The sequence below is a fragment of the Cynoglossus semilaevis genome, chromosome 19 (genome assembly GCF_000523025.1).
Source record: "Cynoglossus semilaevis isolate Cse_v1.0 chromosome 19, Cse_v1.0, whole genome shotgun sequence".
Lineage (NCBI taxonomy): Eukaryota > Metazoa > Chordata > Actinopteri > Pleuronectiformes > Cynoglossidae > Cynoglossus > Cynoglossus semilaevis.
Window position 1 is genome coordinate 3,206,815 of NC_024325.1, and position 17,338 is coordinate 3,224,152.

Here is a 17,338-nt window from a genome sequence, read left to right on the forward strand (position 1 = left end):
TGCACAAAGCCAACATCTTCAACTTAAACCCAGATTGAAGCAAAGGGGAGTGTGAATGCACCGTGCTCTTTCGACTCTCTCTCTCTCTCTTTACTCTTACACAAACACACATCCCCCCCCTCTCCCCCCCTCCTCCCCCCCCCTTCCTTTTCTTTCCCCCCCCCCCCCCTCTCCCCCCCTCCTCCCCCCCCCTTCCTTTTCTTTCTCCCTCTCCCTCTCTCTCCCTCTGTCTCTCTATGAGGCTTTCCCTTCTCGTCTCCTGCCCAGAGACAGTGGGTGTTTACAAGAGAGCCGCGAGGATTTTTTTTTTTTCTTTTCTCCTTCACCCTTTACCTCTGGCCCCCCCCCCCCTCCCCCCTCTGTCTCTCTCTGAGGCTTTCCCTTCTCGTCTCCTGCCCAGAGACAGTGGTTGTTTACAAGCGAGCGGGGATGATTTTTTTTTTTTTTCTTCTTCTCTCCATCACCCATTACCTCCCGCCCCCCCCCTGCGTCCCATCCATCGCTCCTTTTCCCACAATCCTCAGTCGGTACAATTTTACATCCACAAAAACCCTTTATTCCACCTAATTCATCTCTCGTCATCTCCTTCCTCACATCCTGACGACAGACTTTTGTTTTCTTTCTTATTTTTGCTCACACACGTCAGATGTACGTGTGCGTGTGCGTGTGTGTGTGTGTGTGTGTGTGTGTGTGTTACCACGTATCATCTCTAACTGTGTCATGTGAAACCCGAGCACGCAGACCTCCACAGCCTTACATGTGTACATGAGCGCACGTGTGCAGGTGGGGGTGTGGTGTAGCGTGGTGTGTGTGTGTGTGTGTGTGTGTGTGTACATTTCTGCTGTGTTAAGCGCTGCACTCCGATTGGCTGCAAAAGGGGGTAAGGACCCCCACGTGGTGTGTTGTATCATTGGCAGCTACAGTACGTAGTGAAGAGGTAGAGGAAGAGGAGGGGGGGGGTGTTCATGAATGGTGCGCTGACGTCACCCATACTGTACACTGTCACACCCGCGCGCACACGGTAGTGTGTGTGTGTGTGACTCAGAAAAACAGTCATATAAGAAGCATGTGAACAGAGCGAGCAGCGTTTTTTTTTTTTTTTTCACGTGTGTTACCGCCTCAAGGCAGACTGGTTTACAGTCATGTCAGTATATGCTGTGCATCAGTGGGTAGAGTGAGGTCTGTTTCTGACTAAAAGGTTTGGGGTTCGATTCCCCCTTCAGCCTTTTGTTTCGGGGAATTAGTCGATAAGGGATAAAAGTGCGCGACCGATGCAGCTAAAGTCGATCTGATGCACGAGTGCTTGATTGTAGAGTTGTTACAGGTGAGTGGACTTTAGTGGAGATTTGACATTTATCACATTTGTTGAAGTGTCCTTGCTGAAGCGATACAGTTGAATTAATCAATTAAACAGGTTACCAGGTTAAGTGTACTGTACGAAACTTAATTAAATAAAACTTGACTTTTTGGGAAGAAGGACACATGGACTATTAAAGGGAATAAACATTAGATGAATTGTCATTAAAAAAATAATTGCAGCTCATGTTGACCTTTTGTCTTTTTTAAAAGCATTTCCTCACACCAAAATATTTGAATGAAGAGCTGCTTCGTGCCATAATGTATGTACGGTGTTGAAGGCCGACTCCTGACAGACAGCTCCACTGGGGCCTCCGACCTCATTACTGGCTCCTTGTGTGCATATGTGTGTGATAACCTGCTGTTCAGTGGGCAAGCGCTGACGTCAGACTTGTGGTTAAAGGGTGGAGGTGTTTTAATTTTATTTCCACTGTGACTCAGACTCGTTAGGTATGGATACCCATAAATCTTCCACACCTGCTTTAACCACTGGCGCGGAAGGAAATGTTTCACATATTTAGTCGACAGAGTTTTACAAGCTGTGTTTTGGCCCATGCTTGGGTGCTTCTAGCAAACGCCGCAGATGTTTAAAGGTTACACTAGTGAGCTCTTTGATAATGTTGCTTTAAAAAAATCTATGTTTTCATTTACCCTCGGTAAAGGACAAAGGGAACTGTTAGCCTCTGCATGACTTGCAGGGGACAGCCCCAACACTTTGTAAATCATGTTGGATGCTTGTGGTAACCACCCAAGGAAACATGACTGATCTAGAAAATCCAACCACAATAAGGTTCAGATATTTTACCTCTCATGCAGCAGACCTTTTCAGGTCTGTTGACCTCGACTTTCTAAAATTCAGATCTTAAAATGATCTGTTGATTTTCTAGGTTGCTTCTTAAGGTCTATTGAACTTAGGTTTCAAGAGTCTTTTTTAAAGGTATATAGGTATATTTCTAGAGGTTTCTTGAGATCCATAGAACTTGGGGTTTTAAGGTCTTCTTCATGTCTCTGGAAATCAGGTCTCAATAAGCTTCTTTATTCTTAAGAGACCTTTTCAAGTTGTTAGAACTAAGGTTTCTGGTATGTTTTTGTGAAAAGAGTGTTGAAGTGAGTCTAGTTGCCTAGATCAGCGCTTCTTGTGTTACTTCACAAGCTAAAGTTGTGTTTTTACCTATTCCAGTTTCACCTTTTTTTTTTGCATGACAGTTTTCACTTCCTACTCCTCTTGCTTTGAAATACGTATGAAATCCGACGGCTGTGGTAACACTGATGGACTGGCTGACAGATGCTGCCTGAGCTGCGGATGGAAAGATGTTGTTTGTAGACTTCCAGCAAGTGTGTAAACAACGGAGAGTAACAGTATGTCTGAGCCTCCACTTCTGATCCACTATGGAAATAAGCTGCTGATTCACCAAGCCATCTTTCCAAAATAGTATTTGTGCACAGTGTGTATTATAAATAGGAAGTGACAGCATGCCAAACATTCAGGAAAGAAGATAGTGAGTTTTCATTTGGTTTCGTTGGGGTAGTAGGTGCTATCAGGTGTCATTCAGCTGAATTTAAGGCAACTTTTGAAAATATAAGTAATTATGAACCAAAGCAGAGTGAAAGGAAAAGGTGCAGTGATGTGAGGCGAGGGACGAAGTGGAGCAGAGAGGCAGAAGGAGTGGGGTGAAAGGTAACAAAGGAGAAAACAAGAAAGGTGATGCCAGCCGGGACAGGTCAGAGGGAGGAGCATGGGGGAGAGAGGGAGATGTTATGAGGGAATAAAAGATGACAGGGGGCAATAAAGGAAGGGTTGAGCAGGTAGATGAAGTGATAGTTGGGGTCATAAGGAGTCAAGGACGGAGTGCTCATCCTCTATCGGTGCATCCTTCCTCATCCCCCTCTCCACTACCTTCCAGGAGCTAATGAACTCCTGATGGCAGTGTAAAGGGCACCAATGGATCAACACGCTCTCCCCCACTCTCCTCCCATCTGTCCTCCCCCTTCTTGCTCCCTTGTGTGTTATTTGGTCCTCACATCCTCTTTGGCTGTGACTCACCTGCTTGTTTGTTTGTCAGCAGTTTTTTTTTTTTTTTTTTTTTTTGGAAGTGAAGAAGTAGGAAATAATTTGGAACTCTGCCTTTTTTTCTTCTTTCTTTACCCTCTTAGTCATTCCTTCTATTTTCTGTTATTTCTTATTTATTTATTTAGTCCTGCTTGTGTAATGCAGCGGCAGCAGCAGGAGCGGTGGCAGCATCAATAAATATTGTGTAAATGTTCCGGTGGCTGCGACCAGCAGGGTGATAAAGAAAACCTATTTGATTTCTGTAGCTCGTTTATTTGCTCCGTGTGCAGAAGAATTTTGTGTTTGAATATACGGCATGGGGGTTGAAATAAATTCTGCTTGCTTAAATCCCCTTGTTGTTTTATATCCGATGCCCGGTGCTGCTGTATTTAGCTAATCGACTAATGATCAGTAAGAGATTAAATAATTGGTTGTTGGTCAAACCTGTTCCTTTTTTTTAACCTGGTTTTATAAAGATTGCCACAGGGAATCCTGCCTTCATGTCAACCTGTCCAACTATGCAGACTCAGCTGATCCCTGTGGGACCCCGACACCACTGTGAACCAATCAGCCCCTCTGACTGCACATCTCACAAGTGTCTGTGTACCTGTACATGTCCTGCACCACTCGTTTCTACTCTTTGACCACTCCTGACTTCCTCATGCAGTACTCTCAGAGTACTATAGAACAATAAATAAAAAACATTAATTTAAATCAGGGGTTCCCAACCCCAGGTCTGCGGACCGGTGGGTCATATGTTGTTTTCTGTTCCATTTATATCCATTTACTTTCCTCGGTCAAAGATGATCTGGCAATATTTCAAAGGAATATTTCTTCCAGACTCTGATACTCACAGAATAAAGTCTAAAAGATGTTTTATTTTGAACATTTTAAGATCCTCCAGAAATCAGCACGGGGCTACTGGTCCGCAGTACAGCCCCCTACTGGCCGCCTGGTCTGGCTGATCTAATTGATTTTAAACATTAGCGCATTCCAATTGCAATGCAATGCAATGCAATTTCGCATTCCAACATTTCAAAACGTGTTTTTTAATAATATAGTTAATAGTATTGTATGATGTAACACCCAAGGTGTTAAGACACTGGTCATTTGGGTTAGGAACAGATAGTGCTGTGTTCAAGGGTGGAATTATTATCAGTGAAGGTATCAGATTTTTCACCTTCTATCTCTACTCTTATGGCCCACATAACAGAAGTGTCACATTCGTAAGATATTAAAGATAATAAAGGCTGCACTTAGTGCTGAGGATCATTTGATTGACGTCTGGTGCTGAGACAGATTCAGAGTCAGAGGCAGAGCGAAGTGCTGGCTGCAGAAAGTACAACTTCTGAATCTCCAAACTGAAAGCCTAAAAATGGCAGTAAGTGGGTAATAAGAGGGTTGGGCCACGATTTACCGCTACCATTGTTTGTTGCTTTTATCCTATTTTTCAAACCCTTTGGTTTTATTATGTTTCCCTTAAGGACCATGCTAGGTTCTTAGCATCATTAGTGTTCCTTATTCCAACAGAAGCAGAGCGTGCAGCAGCCATTCAGTTAGTTCAGCTCTGCTCCCCTGAGCAAATACCAGGAAAGAATGAATACACTCCTTCTTTTTCACTGTCTTCTGTGTTTGACATGAAGAGCTAGCCTTTTTTCTCTTCAGCCGTTCCCCGTGGAAGGTTCAGTAAGGGTGGGTGAGGAGGGGTACCACCAGGGAGAGGGTTGATGGGAATGTTGATGGTGATGTCAGCACCGGAGGGTGACTCATGATTAGTCTTTAATGGCTTTTTGCCTTCCAGTCAGAGAGGAGATCTGTGTGTGTGTGTGTGTGTGTGTGTGTGTGTCATGGATATATTAATATTCATCAGTGTGTTCTTGCAGCCTAATCTAAAAATGAATTTCTACTTTTTTATTTGTTCAGGGATTAGCTGCCAAAGTCAACCGAGGAAATCTGGTTGACATGGTGAATTTTTGACATATTAATTTGTATACTCCTCAAGGAGTTTAGTCTGAGCATGTATTTTATATTTCTGCAGAGTTTTTGTAATCGATGCTGTTGAGCAAAGATGCTAATGGGCTGTCTACTCAGGACATCCATGTAAGGTGAATCTAAGGGATTTATTTGACGTTGTGACACAGCTTTGACAGAACAATGAAAATGAATGCATCATCAGCTGGTAACTTAGTAGATCTTATGTCGTCCTGCATCTTTTGTTCGGGAAGTTATCACCGTCTGAACCAAAGTTACTTGATGCTGTGAGGCGTTAGCATGTAGGAAGTAAGGTAAACCAATGTAATGACTGATTTAAAGAAAGAGGAACAAAATAACTGCCTCACAGCATTGAAAGACAATAAAGCAAATCTCAAGCACAGGATCTAAGAAAGGGCATCTGGGCCTTCAGTTCCTCATTTGTCATCTGTTTGCCAAAGTGTCAAATATGTCCCGAATGAAAATTGCAGACCAAAACATTTCTAAAGAGGGGGGAAAAACAAACCAAAGATGGTTTGCAAAGTGTGCAAAGATAGCGTTTTAGAATGGATGATTTGTTGTCAGCACGGCAGTAATGTGACAAGGGAAAATACCCGAGGTCGATTTTTAGATCGAACCCCAGGAAGGCTCTGTCATGTTTTAGGGCTGCGTTTCAGACCGATAACAATAACAAAGTTAATTATAATGTAGTTCTGAATTTATGGGTAACATCAATATGATCCAAGTGTGTAAATGTATGACAGCTGGTCTACTGCGTTGTCACTTTAGACGTCATCTATTGATGGTAAACTGAAAGAAAAATAATACCGTTCGTCACAGCCTTGAGCAAACAGGTCCAGTCTGGTAAACATAGGTGGAGTTTTCTTCAGTAGTCAGATTAGAGGGACTCCACGAGTGGTTCACCCAGACCAGGTATGGGGCGTTCAAGGTGCCTTGGTCAAATTAGTTACACTCAGAAAGATAGAGACCAAGATCGTCTACTAATGAAAATCAAATAGTTTGTTGGGTGAGGTGGAATCTTGATAGCATTTCCTCATGTTTTTTACACCAAGGACTGGTCGGCCGGTATGGACCTCTACTGCGGACTGATTGTTGATCATTAAGGATCATTAAATAAATTAAAAAAAAACATTTTTTTAATATTGGCAGTTTTTTTTAAATAAAGAAAGTAAATAGGTATGTAAAAAAAAACAACAACTTTTTTTTAATATTGGCAGATTTATTTTAAATAAAGAAAGTAAATAGGTATGAGTGGACTTTTTAGAGTGTAATTTAGTAAAAATAAAATATTTTTTTAGTGGCCCAGCACTTAGTTATCTATGGGCTGGTACCAGTCTGCAAACCAGGGATTGGGGATCCCTGATTCACACAGCATATGCAATATGTTTTATTGTTTATGTTTATTTGAACACGATAGTGGGAAGTGATAAAATAACTGATAAGGACTGAAAAAGATAAATCGTATGAATAATGGAATCACAGTGGTTGGATTAATATCCGTTCCTGTCCTCGGTGCTACCATCAACAATCCTGCAGGTTTGACTGATGCCAAACTGATGCCAAATGTTTCCCTCCTGTGCTGGAGATGAGTTTCCCCTGTTTTACAAAACTGAAGCTCCGTGTGGTGTGCATTAACAGTTTAGTGTCAGATAAATCACCCCGGGGAGACTGTTTTGTTTGAACACTGCACCGAAACATGAGGCTTCATCCTCGTGAAACGTCAGAAACATCTGATGTTTAAATATGAGGCGGTTTAGTGACGTAACCGACGCAGCCGATTGGTTCCAAACGTGTGTGTTTTTGTAGGTGATGGATGTGAAATGTGTGTCCAAATAAACATTAGGAGCATTCATCTTCACTCTACATGTGTGTGTGTGTTTGGAGGTGGGCGGGGGGGCAGTCAGGATGAGTGAGTGTGTGTTTGACATTAACTACCTAACATGTACTTGATAGCTGACATTACAGACTGCTGTGCACACAAATTCAAATATCCACCCACGCTGTGACATTTTTATTCTTTCAGCTCATTCATAAAAGTAACCCTCACCCTCTCTCTCCCCCTCACTCTCTCCCTCTCTCTGCCACTGTCACTCATTCTTCTAATCACTTTCCACTTTCGTCTTTTCTCTGTTTTCTCTTTTGGCGTTCTTGGTCTTTGAACTCGACTCTATAAATCTTTGAGTTATTTTTTTTTTCTTTCGTGCTCCCCCTCTTTCTGTCTGAGCCTCCCTTCTCTCTCTCTCTCTCTCTCTCTCTCCTACTCTCTCACCTGTCAGACTCGTCTGTGCAAGCCTTTCTCTTTTGCCCACCTTCTCTGTAGCAACCCTGTCCAAAAATAGAGTGTGTGTGTGCGGGTGTGTAGGAGGAGGAAAGTAAGGGGAAGTGTGAAAATAGACTCTCGGCTGTGTGTGTCTGTGTCTCTGTGGTGCAGTGTTCCCTCCTTCTTCAAACCATCTTTGTTGTTGTTGTTGTTGTCTAACACTGTGCACACGTGCGCAGACACACACGTACGCACACAACGTTGGTGTAGCACGTCTGGGTTTTTTTTTTGTTTTGTTTTTTTTGACCAGCAAAGAAAAGGAGAATAGAATGTTGCACACACACTTGAACACAGAGAGAGACGTTTGTTATGAAGCAATTTATATGCAAGGAGTCTTCATCAAACTGACTGACCTCTGCCCCCCAGGAGCTCAGAGCAGCAGTCGTTTTGTTTGTGTGTGTGTGTGTGCCTGTTTCGGTCTCTCTGATTAAACCTGACGCTCCGGTCATATGTGTTTTTGATTTTTTTTTTTTTTTTTTTATCTTCGCAGATGCTTAACACATACAGTATGTAATGTATACCGTGAACACGTATATTTGTGATTGTGTTTGTGTATATGGTGTGTGTGTGTGTGTGTTTGTGTGTCTAGTTCCCGCAGCCACTTGAAGCCTGTTTATTGTTGATGTATCTGTCTGCTACTCCTAACAGCCAGACTGCCCACTCATCTCCAGAGAGCACTGCAGCTGCTTTTGTGTCTCTGTGTGTTTATGTATGTGTGTGTATATGTGTGTGTGTGTGAACACATCCTCATGCTGGGCTGTGGCGTTGTGGTCAGTTTTTTTTTTTCTCACACATTTCCAAAGAATTGTCCAATAGCTAATTTTAGGATTAAGAAGCGGGGAATGCGTTATGTCTGTGTGTGTCTGTGTGTGTGTGTGTCCGTCCGTTACCCACTCGAACCCTTCAGTCTCTTAATAATAGATTTGGTGGAAATTGTTGTTATGTGCTGGTGTTGAGTGCTACAAAGTGCTGTGTAAAGAGACGGAGCCACAGCAGTGGACCTGCTGAGGTAAATGCACCGTCATCTCCAGGCAGACAGACAGACAGACAGGCAGACGGACGCAGGGACGGAGGGACAATGAGATGTCGTGGCATAGACAAACAGGTGTCAGGGTAGACAGATTAGAGTGGACGGACAGGAAGACAGATGGCGAGCTCATAGGCAGACGGAATGATAAACACTTGGTCAGGATGACCAATTGGTGGAGCCAGTTTGGACCCCACGCGGACGGACAGATGGACGTGTCCGGCTTGTACATACGAAATGATTGACACCTACATTATGATTGTTGATGTGTTTGTTTGTTTGTTTGCGTGGACGCACGCGGATGTTATTCCAGGTCCGTGTGATATTTACAAATGTCTTGACGCCGTTTTCATTTCGTATTTTTGTGGAGCAACATCTCTGGTCAACAAAGGTGATTAGAGGTAATGTGAGGAGGTATTGATTGAGTCATTGTATCCATGGCAACAAGATAAAGAGGACTATGTAGGTCAATTAGACCAGTGTTTCCCAACCTTTTTTGAGCCACAGCACACCACCAAACAGAAATCTCATAAAAATATATTTAATGAAATATAATAATCTTCTAGTCTAAATTACCTCATAATTCACAACAAATTTGGCCTGTTTAGTTGAAGTTTCACTACAAATTTGGCCTGTTTAGTTGAAGTTTTTCTAAGTTTTCATAGCTTTCTGCTGCCACCTAGCAGATGAGTATTTCATTGTTCTGCCTTTCATGCTTTTATGAGCAACAAAAAATTATATGCAATTAAAAAAAAAAAATCAAGCCTAATTAATTGAAGTGTGATAATTTCCTACGGCACACCTAATGATTTCTCACGGCACACACTGGATTGAACTACGTGGACTGATTTGAGAAGTACTTCTCGACTTGTAAGAAACAGTAAATATTTTGGTAAATTCCCTTTCCTCAAACCCAAGGAAGTCCAGGTGATTTCTTTGCACTTTTGGTAAAAATGACAGCCAGTCAGACCAGTAGACACTGACTGTGTTTGACACTCATCTTTTCCCAAGTGGAACCACAGGCAGATGCATTTACTGTATCCTGGTACAAACTGTTCCCAGAACTGTGTGGAGATGCTGCTGTCAGCCTTTTTAAAACGCACAAGAGTCCATAACCCAAAGAACACTCTTAATTACATTTGATTGAAGTTTTCAGGAGTGTCAAAGAAAACACCAGGCCGATCTACAGACTGTATACAATAGAACCTCGAGATACGAGCCCAATTTGTTCCAGGACCGAGCTCGTAACTCGAGGTGCTCGTATCTCAAATCATTTTTATAATAATAAAAATAATAATCCACAAAATAGAGAAAAAATCACGTAGATAACGAAACACAATATGGAAGACTCGCGGGAGATTTGTACTGAAGTGAACAAGTGAAGCAGCGTGGGCTGCTCCGAGTGCTCGGCCACCTAGCGTCGGTGTCTGTAAGCGTGCTCGTATCTCAAATCTTTATTCGTATCTCGAAGCAAAAATTTGCTCCAAGACTTGCTCGTATCTCGAAACACTCGCATATTGAGATGCTCGTATCTCGAGGTTCCGCTGTACCGCAAAACTGGCCAGATTGATTACGGAGTAGTTTTCCTGCTGCTGTTAGAAACACGACTATTATAGGTGTAGAACCGCTGTGTCCAGTACACCCTGTCTTTCATTAATCACCTCCACAAACGAACCAACCCAAATTTAAGGAAACAGCCTCCAGTTGGTAAAAAGCTTTGCAAACTTGCTGGGAGTGCAAATACACACTGCAGCCACAAATTAAGTTTGTGTTATTCCTTCCAGCTGCTCTCGTCAGACATTTTTTTTCCCCCCTCTGTAAATTGCAAACTGGGTTTCTGTGTTGAAGCTTAACCTACTTTCGTGTCTTAGCTGTGGACCCAGATCCTGCAGAAAGTGCCTGACACATGATTTCTTTCCCACCTGCAGTTGGGTCCACATGCAGCTGTTTCCGCAGCGCCGATCTGCCGAGCGTTTCAGGGAACACTCCCCTTTTAAATGCTCAGTCAGACACAGTGCTCTTGACAGTGTCATAGTCAGCCAATTAATTAGCTCCCCGGGGGGCTCGGCTTTCCCAGCATGCATTAGTCATCATTCTCACAGTTTGTCCCCTTTGTAAATGTTTTGTGCTGATAATGAAGCGTTTGCAGGACGCGTGGATTACGGCAGCATTCAAACAAGAGCTGGTGGTGGGCGTGTCATCTGGACATAACTATTAAAGTCAGTTTTGATAAAATCACAAAATGGACAATACAGAGCCAGCACCCCGGACCTTTTTCACAGGACGCAGTTCTCACTGCTAATACTCTACCTCACGTTGTTTCAGTTAGCTTACTGAACTACTGTTAGCCAGTAGTTGAAGAAGGTGTTTCTAAAATATGTTCAATTTTAATATGTTCTTTCTTTGTCCCACACTGAAGAAAAGCTGTTCTTTTAAGCTTGGCAGTAGTCCTAATCTCGCACTGAAGAAAAGCTGTTTTTTTTTTTTAAGCTTGGCAGTAGTCCTAATCTCCAAAAGGGGGCGCTGCCAAAAACCTTGATTGCCTTAATCCTTTTAGTTTAGGGTTCATATGCAGAGCTTTGTTGTGTGTGCAGCATGTCAGCAGTATTAGACATATGCTCTGACTGTGTCACATATAATTAGCTTTGAAACTTTACAGAAGTGACACCCGTATGATACGGTGAGGTGTGTTTGAACGTGCGTTGGATTTGTGTATTTGTTTACCAGAAAAGTGTCTGCTCTGTTTTGATGGCCCTTTGTCAGTGATGTCACGATAAACAAAATGTCCTGTCCTAGTCGTGGCGTCCCTCTGGCAGGACGGCTTAATATCATTAAGCATTCTTGAATTTGCGTTACGCGTCTCTCAAATTAAATTAGGTTATTATGAAGGAAAGGGTACTTTGTCCAATCGCTGTCTTCTTATTAAATTTCCAACCAGAGGTCACGTTTGCTCCATTAGCTTAATATTTAAATGAATGGCCTTGTTAGCAAAGCTAACTGCGGCCAAGTGCAGGAGGCCTATGCTGAGGTTGTTCACACGTTTGTGTTGAACATCAGTCTGTTTTCGTACACTGTATATTTGCTTGAGTTGCGTTTGGGTATTTCTGTCTCTCCATTCGCATTCACATTTCCCGAGACGTCACACACTTTCTGTTGACTCTACAAATTGCTCCCAGGTCTGTGCTCATTTCTCAACTTCATTATTTTTTCCTCCCAATTAGCCCGCAGCTCCATTACACGCGTGTCAACAGCAGCGCTTGTGTTCTCTCATTTGTGCGGCGTGTTTTTTCATTGACGGTGACAGCAGGTAGCCTCCAGCTGTTGTCCTACTTCACTCTGACAGAGTGCAGGTTCAGACAGTGTTGGTACAACATGATATCGTAATTCAACAATAGCCGATAATCCCAAACAATGCGAAACAACGTTGCCATTGCCACAGCTAAACCGAAAAAACTAGAGGCTATCACGTCATGTGTGCGACAGCAAAGCATTGTTTAAGGATGAATTAGTTTTCCATTGAAATGAGTTGTGAAAATGTACTGTGTCTTTTGTGTAAATTCCCAGCCAGGAGCCTGGAGGTGGAGCTAGATTTCTTCCTTTTTTGTCCTTTTCCCAAATTCTCGATCTGACATACTTGAGAACAGATGAACGATCGAGATGGAGCTGAACATTTAGGGGTCTTTTCCCCATCTGATCTTTTTTTTTTTGTCTTCTTCACACCCACTGTCTCCCCAGAGAACGTGAAACATCTCAATTTCTCGTCAGCGCTCTCGTTCACCGGCTGATTGAAACAGAGTTGCCTGAGACTAAAAGCGTTGCGGCGACCTGCAGTCGACCTGGAAACTATGGATCAGGGTGAATTGGAAGGGAAAAAGAAGAAAGATATCAGGTGGAAGGAGGGAAGAAGTGAGGCGGAGTGGTGAAGAGATGGAGAGAATGAACTCAGAGAATTTTCTTGGCAGTTGCGGAGCTGTTAGTCGGCCTCATGCCTGAGGTGATCCGGCTCCAAAAGAGAGCGGGAGCGGGAGAGATTTTAGGGAGACCCAGTGACATTTCCAATTACCATCAGTTCTTTCACTGTAAACTAGACCCAGTGGTTCAGGCCTGAAATGTGGCGCTTCCACACGGGCAAGGAGTCGTAGGCGCTTCTCTGTCAGTCCATAATTACAGGCACAGGCCTCATGATAGTGACATGTAACAAATGTGCGACGGAGACCCTGAACTCTGGGCCATTTGAATTCAGTCAAATGTGTCGGTTTTAAACAGAGGGATTTTTAAATTGAAAGTAGTGCTGGATTGTAGAAACTGAATTTAGTCTGAGATACTGCTCCAACATATTCAATACATTAATACATACTGGCAAGTATATGTACATCAAAATGCATATGTATGCTTCTTTACATACTATGGGATATTTGACCCCTAAGATACTAATGAATAACATCCATAGTTTTTATTGTTACTGATATTCTCCCTTGGAGAAAAACCCAACCGTTGACCTCTACAGGTGTTTTCACGTCATACATGTACAGGTTTTTTATGCTTGTCATGTAAGTAAAGAGATCAGAGATCATACCTGACATGTTTACTGTTACAGCAATGACAAAGTAGCGCAGTAGCTGTACTACTGTCTTACAAAGGAAGGGAATCCTGTCCAAGAGCCAAAACTTGCACAACTACTAGCTTTTTAATGCGTTATGAGCTGTAAAGGCTAGAGCAGGCATGGGAAAACTATGGCCCAGGGGCCAGATGTGGCCCATTTGGCTTTTTAATCCGGCCTGCCAAACATGTCCAATGTTGGACAATGTAATTAGTTTATATTATCTTTATATGTTTGCCTTTTTCTGCAGTGCTCGTATTTCCCCGATCGCTGACTTAGAATGGCTAAAGCATTTTAGCCTTTATGCATGACTCTTACATAAGTGTCATGACCCACTGCGGCACATAAGTCAAAAAGTTCGCCCACGCCTGGGCAACATTTAATTTGTGTCAATATTACTTTTAAAACATTCCCACATGGGGAATGGGCAGTGGTGGCTTAGTGGTTAAGGAAGCGGGCTTGGGTCCAGAAGGTTCGAGTCCACTAGCTGCCACTGAGGTGCTCTGAGCCCCACAAACTGCTCCCCGGGCGCTTAAAGCTGCCCACTGTTTGGTGATGGGTTAAAAACAGAGGTCACATTTGGTTGTGTTCTGTGTCACAAGTAGGTCACTTTCCTTTCCTATACTATACTATAAAGGCATTTAGATTTCTATTAACAAGCTCACTGCAGATTTTGCTACAGAAATAGGATTCCATTTCATAACTTTTCTATGCCTGGTCAGATGTAATCGCTGAGTCAGCGTGGGCTGCTTAAGAGGAAGGAAGGAAAAACCAAGTGTGGTTAAAGTGGGTCACTTCAGAGTGCAGTGGGTGAGGAGAAACCTGGCGATGGATCCGAGTGAGAGTGAATGTCAGTGAGACTGAGCTGAGAGGAAGTCAATGATGTACTTAACCAAAAACCCCTGGAAGAAACGGCGACGAGGTGCAGCCAGACAGATGGGAAGAGGTGGGAAAAACGGTGGGAGAGAATAAAAACGGTGCTGAAAAAGTCAATAATGTACTTAACCTTACTAACAGACGCCCTGCTCCCATGTTTTTGTAAGGGAGGGATGACGGCGTTGATGGTAGAATATTGTCAGAGGCAGCGAAGCGCTGCTTTGTTCTTCCGTCGGCATAAACGTCAGTGTAGTGGAGTGTGTGCAGAGTGACAGTGAAGGCCCCGGTACTGGACGAGTCACATAGAACAGGGAATAGTCAAGTTTTACGGTTGCATAAACCCCCCTCCCGCATGGTGATCCCCTCCCCTCCTCTTCCTCTCCCTCCCTCCTTCCTCCTTCTCCTGCCTCTCCTTATTCTTTTTTATTTTTACCTCCTCCTCCTTGAGTTCCCTGACTTACTAGTCAACAGTAAGAAGCCTATATGTGCCTCGGCATCCTTTATAGATCCATTTATCTCTTGTTAAGACTCTCTTGTTTAACCTTTGACCTCCCCGTTTCCCCAGAGTCCTAAGGGCCAAAGATTAAACCAACTAAAGACTCTTCCCTTTTTTTTCTTTTCCAGTGGCATTTTCTTTCCTTTTCAACACTTCAGATTATAATAATACTTGGCATGTTCTCACCAGGGGTGTCAAAATATTGAGTTATCCAGTTTGCTCTCAATTCTGTAGAATTCTAGATGCCAAAATATGCTGCCAAAATATGTACAATCATAACATAATCATAAATCCATGTTTTTCTCCTTTGTTTTCATGCAAATAAGTACAACTTTATTAGAAAATATGAAGTGTTTGTGCATTTTTTCACTTTCAAAATTCAATAAGCGGGCCAGATTAAATCCACCAGTGGGCCAGTTTTGGCCTGCGGGCCGTATGCTTGGCACCCATGCTTTAAAATCATTAAGTCCAATCCATTCATTCTGTGAGTGTAGGTTTACCAGTCCGTCCATGAACCACATGTAAAGACAAACATCATTCAGACTTGCATTTACACTGATGGTCAGTGTACTCCTCTGACCTTTAACCTGTTTTTGGACTAAGGAAACAGAAGTACCTGGGGAAACGAGTCCACTAGCTGCCACTGAGGTGCTCTGAGCCCCACAAACTGCTCCCCGGGCGCTTAAAGCTGCCCACTGTTTGGTGATGGGTTAAAAACAGAGGTCACATTTGGTTGTGTTCTGTGTCACAAGTAGGTCACTTTCCTTTCCTATACTATACTATAAAGGCATTTAGATTTCTATTAACAAGCTCGCTGCAGATTTTGCTACAGAAATAGGATTCCATTTCATAACTTTTCTATGCCTGGTCAGATGTAATCGCTGAGTCAGCGTGGGCTGCTTAAGAGGAAGGAAGGAAAAACCAAGTGTGGTTAAAGTGGGTCACTTCAGAGTGCAGTGGGTGAGGAGAAACCTGGCGATGGATCCGAGTGAGAGTGAATGTCAGTGAGACTGAGCTGAGAGGAAGTCAATGATGTACTTAACCAAAAACCCCTGGAAGAAACGGCGACGAGGTGCAGCCAGACAGATGGGAAGAGGTGGGAAAAACGGTGGGAGAGAATAAAAACGGTGCTGAAAAAGTCAATAATGTACTTAACCTTACTAACAGACGCCCTGCTCCCATGTTTTTGTAAGGGAGGGATGACGGCGTTGATGGTAGAATATTGTCAGAGGCAGCGAAGCGCTGCTTTGTTCTTCCGTCGGCATAAACGTCAGTGTAGTGGAGTGTGTGCAGAGTGACAGTGAAGGCCCCGGTACTGGACGAGTCACATAGAACAGGGAATAGTCAAGTTTTACGGTTGCATAAATCTCCCTTCCGCATGGTGATCCCCTCACCTCCTCTTCCTCTTCCTCCCTCCTTCCTCCTTTCCCTGCCTCTCCTTATTCTTTTTTATTTTTACCTCCTCCTCCTTGAGTTCCCTGACTTACTAGTCAACAGTAAGAAGCCTATATGTGCCTCGGCATCCTTTATAGATCCATTTATCTCTTGTTAAGACTCTCTTGTTTAACCTTTGACCTCCCCGTTTCCCCAGAGTCCTAAGGGCCAAAGATTAAACCAACTAAAGACTCTTCCCTTTTTTTTCTTTTCCAGTGGCATTTTCTTTCCTTTTCAACACTTCAGATTATAATAATACTTGGCATGTTCTCACCAGGGGTGTCAAAATATTGAGTTATCCAGTTTGCTCTCAATTCTGTAGAATTCTAGATGCCAAAATATGCTGCCAAAATATGTACAATCATAACATAATCATAAATCCATGTTTTTCTCCTTTGTTTTCATGCAAATAAGTACAACTTTATTAGAAAATATGAAGTGTTTGTGCATTTTTTCACTTTCAAAATTCAATAAGCGGGCCAGATTAAATCCACCAGTGGGCCAGTTTTGGCCTGCGGGCCGTATGCTTGGCACCCATGCTTTAAAATCATTAAGTCCAATCCATTCATTCTGTGAGTGTAGGTTTACCAGTCCGTCCATGAACCACATGTAAAGACAAACATCATTCAGACTTGCATTTACACTGATGGTCAGTGTACTCCTCTGACCTTTAACCTGTTTTTGGACTTAGGAAACAGAAGTACCTGGGGAAAAAAAACACATAAGGTGCAAACTCCATACAAAAAGACCATCAGTTAGAGTGAGGGGCAAGAGAACTTACCCCCATCCATGGTGTGGCTTCCTTAATATTTACCCAGAATTCTTTTGTCTGCTACTCATGCTTGTACAAAGTCTCAAGAATTTCACACCAGATGGCTGAAAGACAACTTTTAGCCAAGAAACTCAAGACTAGTGAATACAGCTGTACCATGGGACGACAACAGTGACTCCTACTGTACGTGAAGAAGTAGCATTGTATCATTGCAGGGCTCTCAGTGTGTCAGCGTCACTAATATATAATGGTTACGGAGTGGGCTCACTCTGGCAGCGCGCCTGCTGAAGGCTTTGACAGATGGGTGCCATCAGCACATTATTTCATTAACACTTGTGTTTTCATGGTGAACATCTTCTTACTCGTCACTTTTCTCTCCCCTCCTCCCCACCCTCCCCCCGTCTCCCCCCATCCT

General features: G+C 43.1%; 1 protein-coding gene across 1 annotated transcript in view; it reads left to right on the top strand.

The window, feature by feature from the left end:
* The window catches only part of jade2 (jade family PHD finger 2), a 131,285-nt gene that overhangs the window by 3,522 nt on the left and 110,425 nt on the right, over positions 1 to 17,338 (top strand).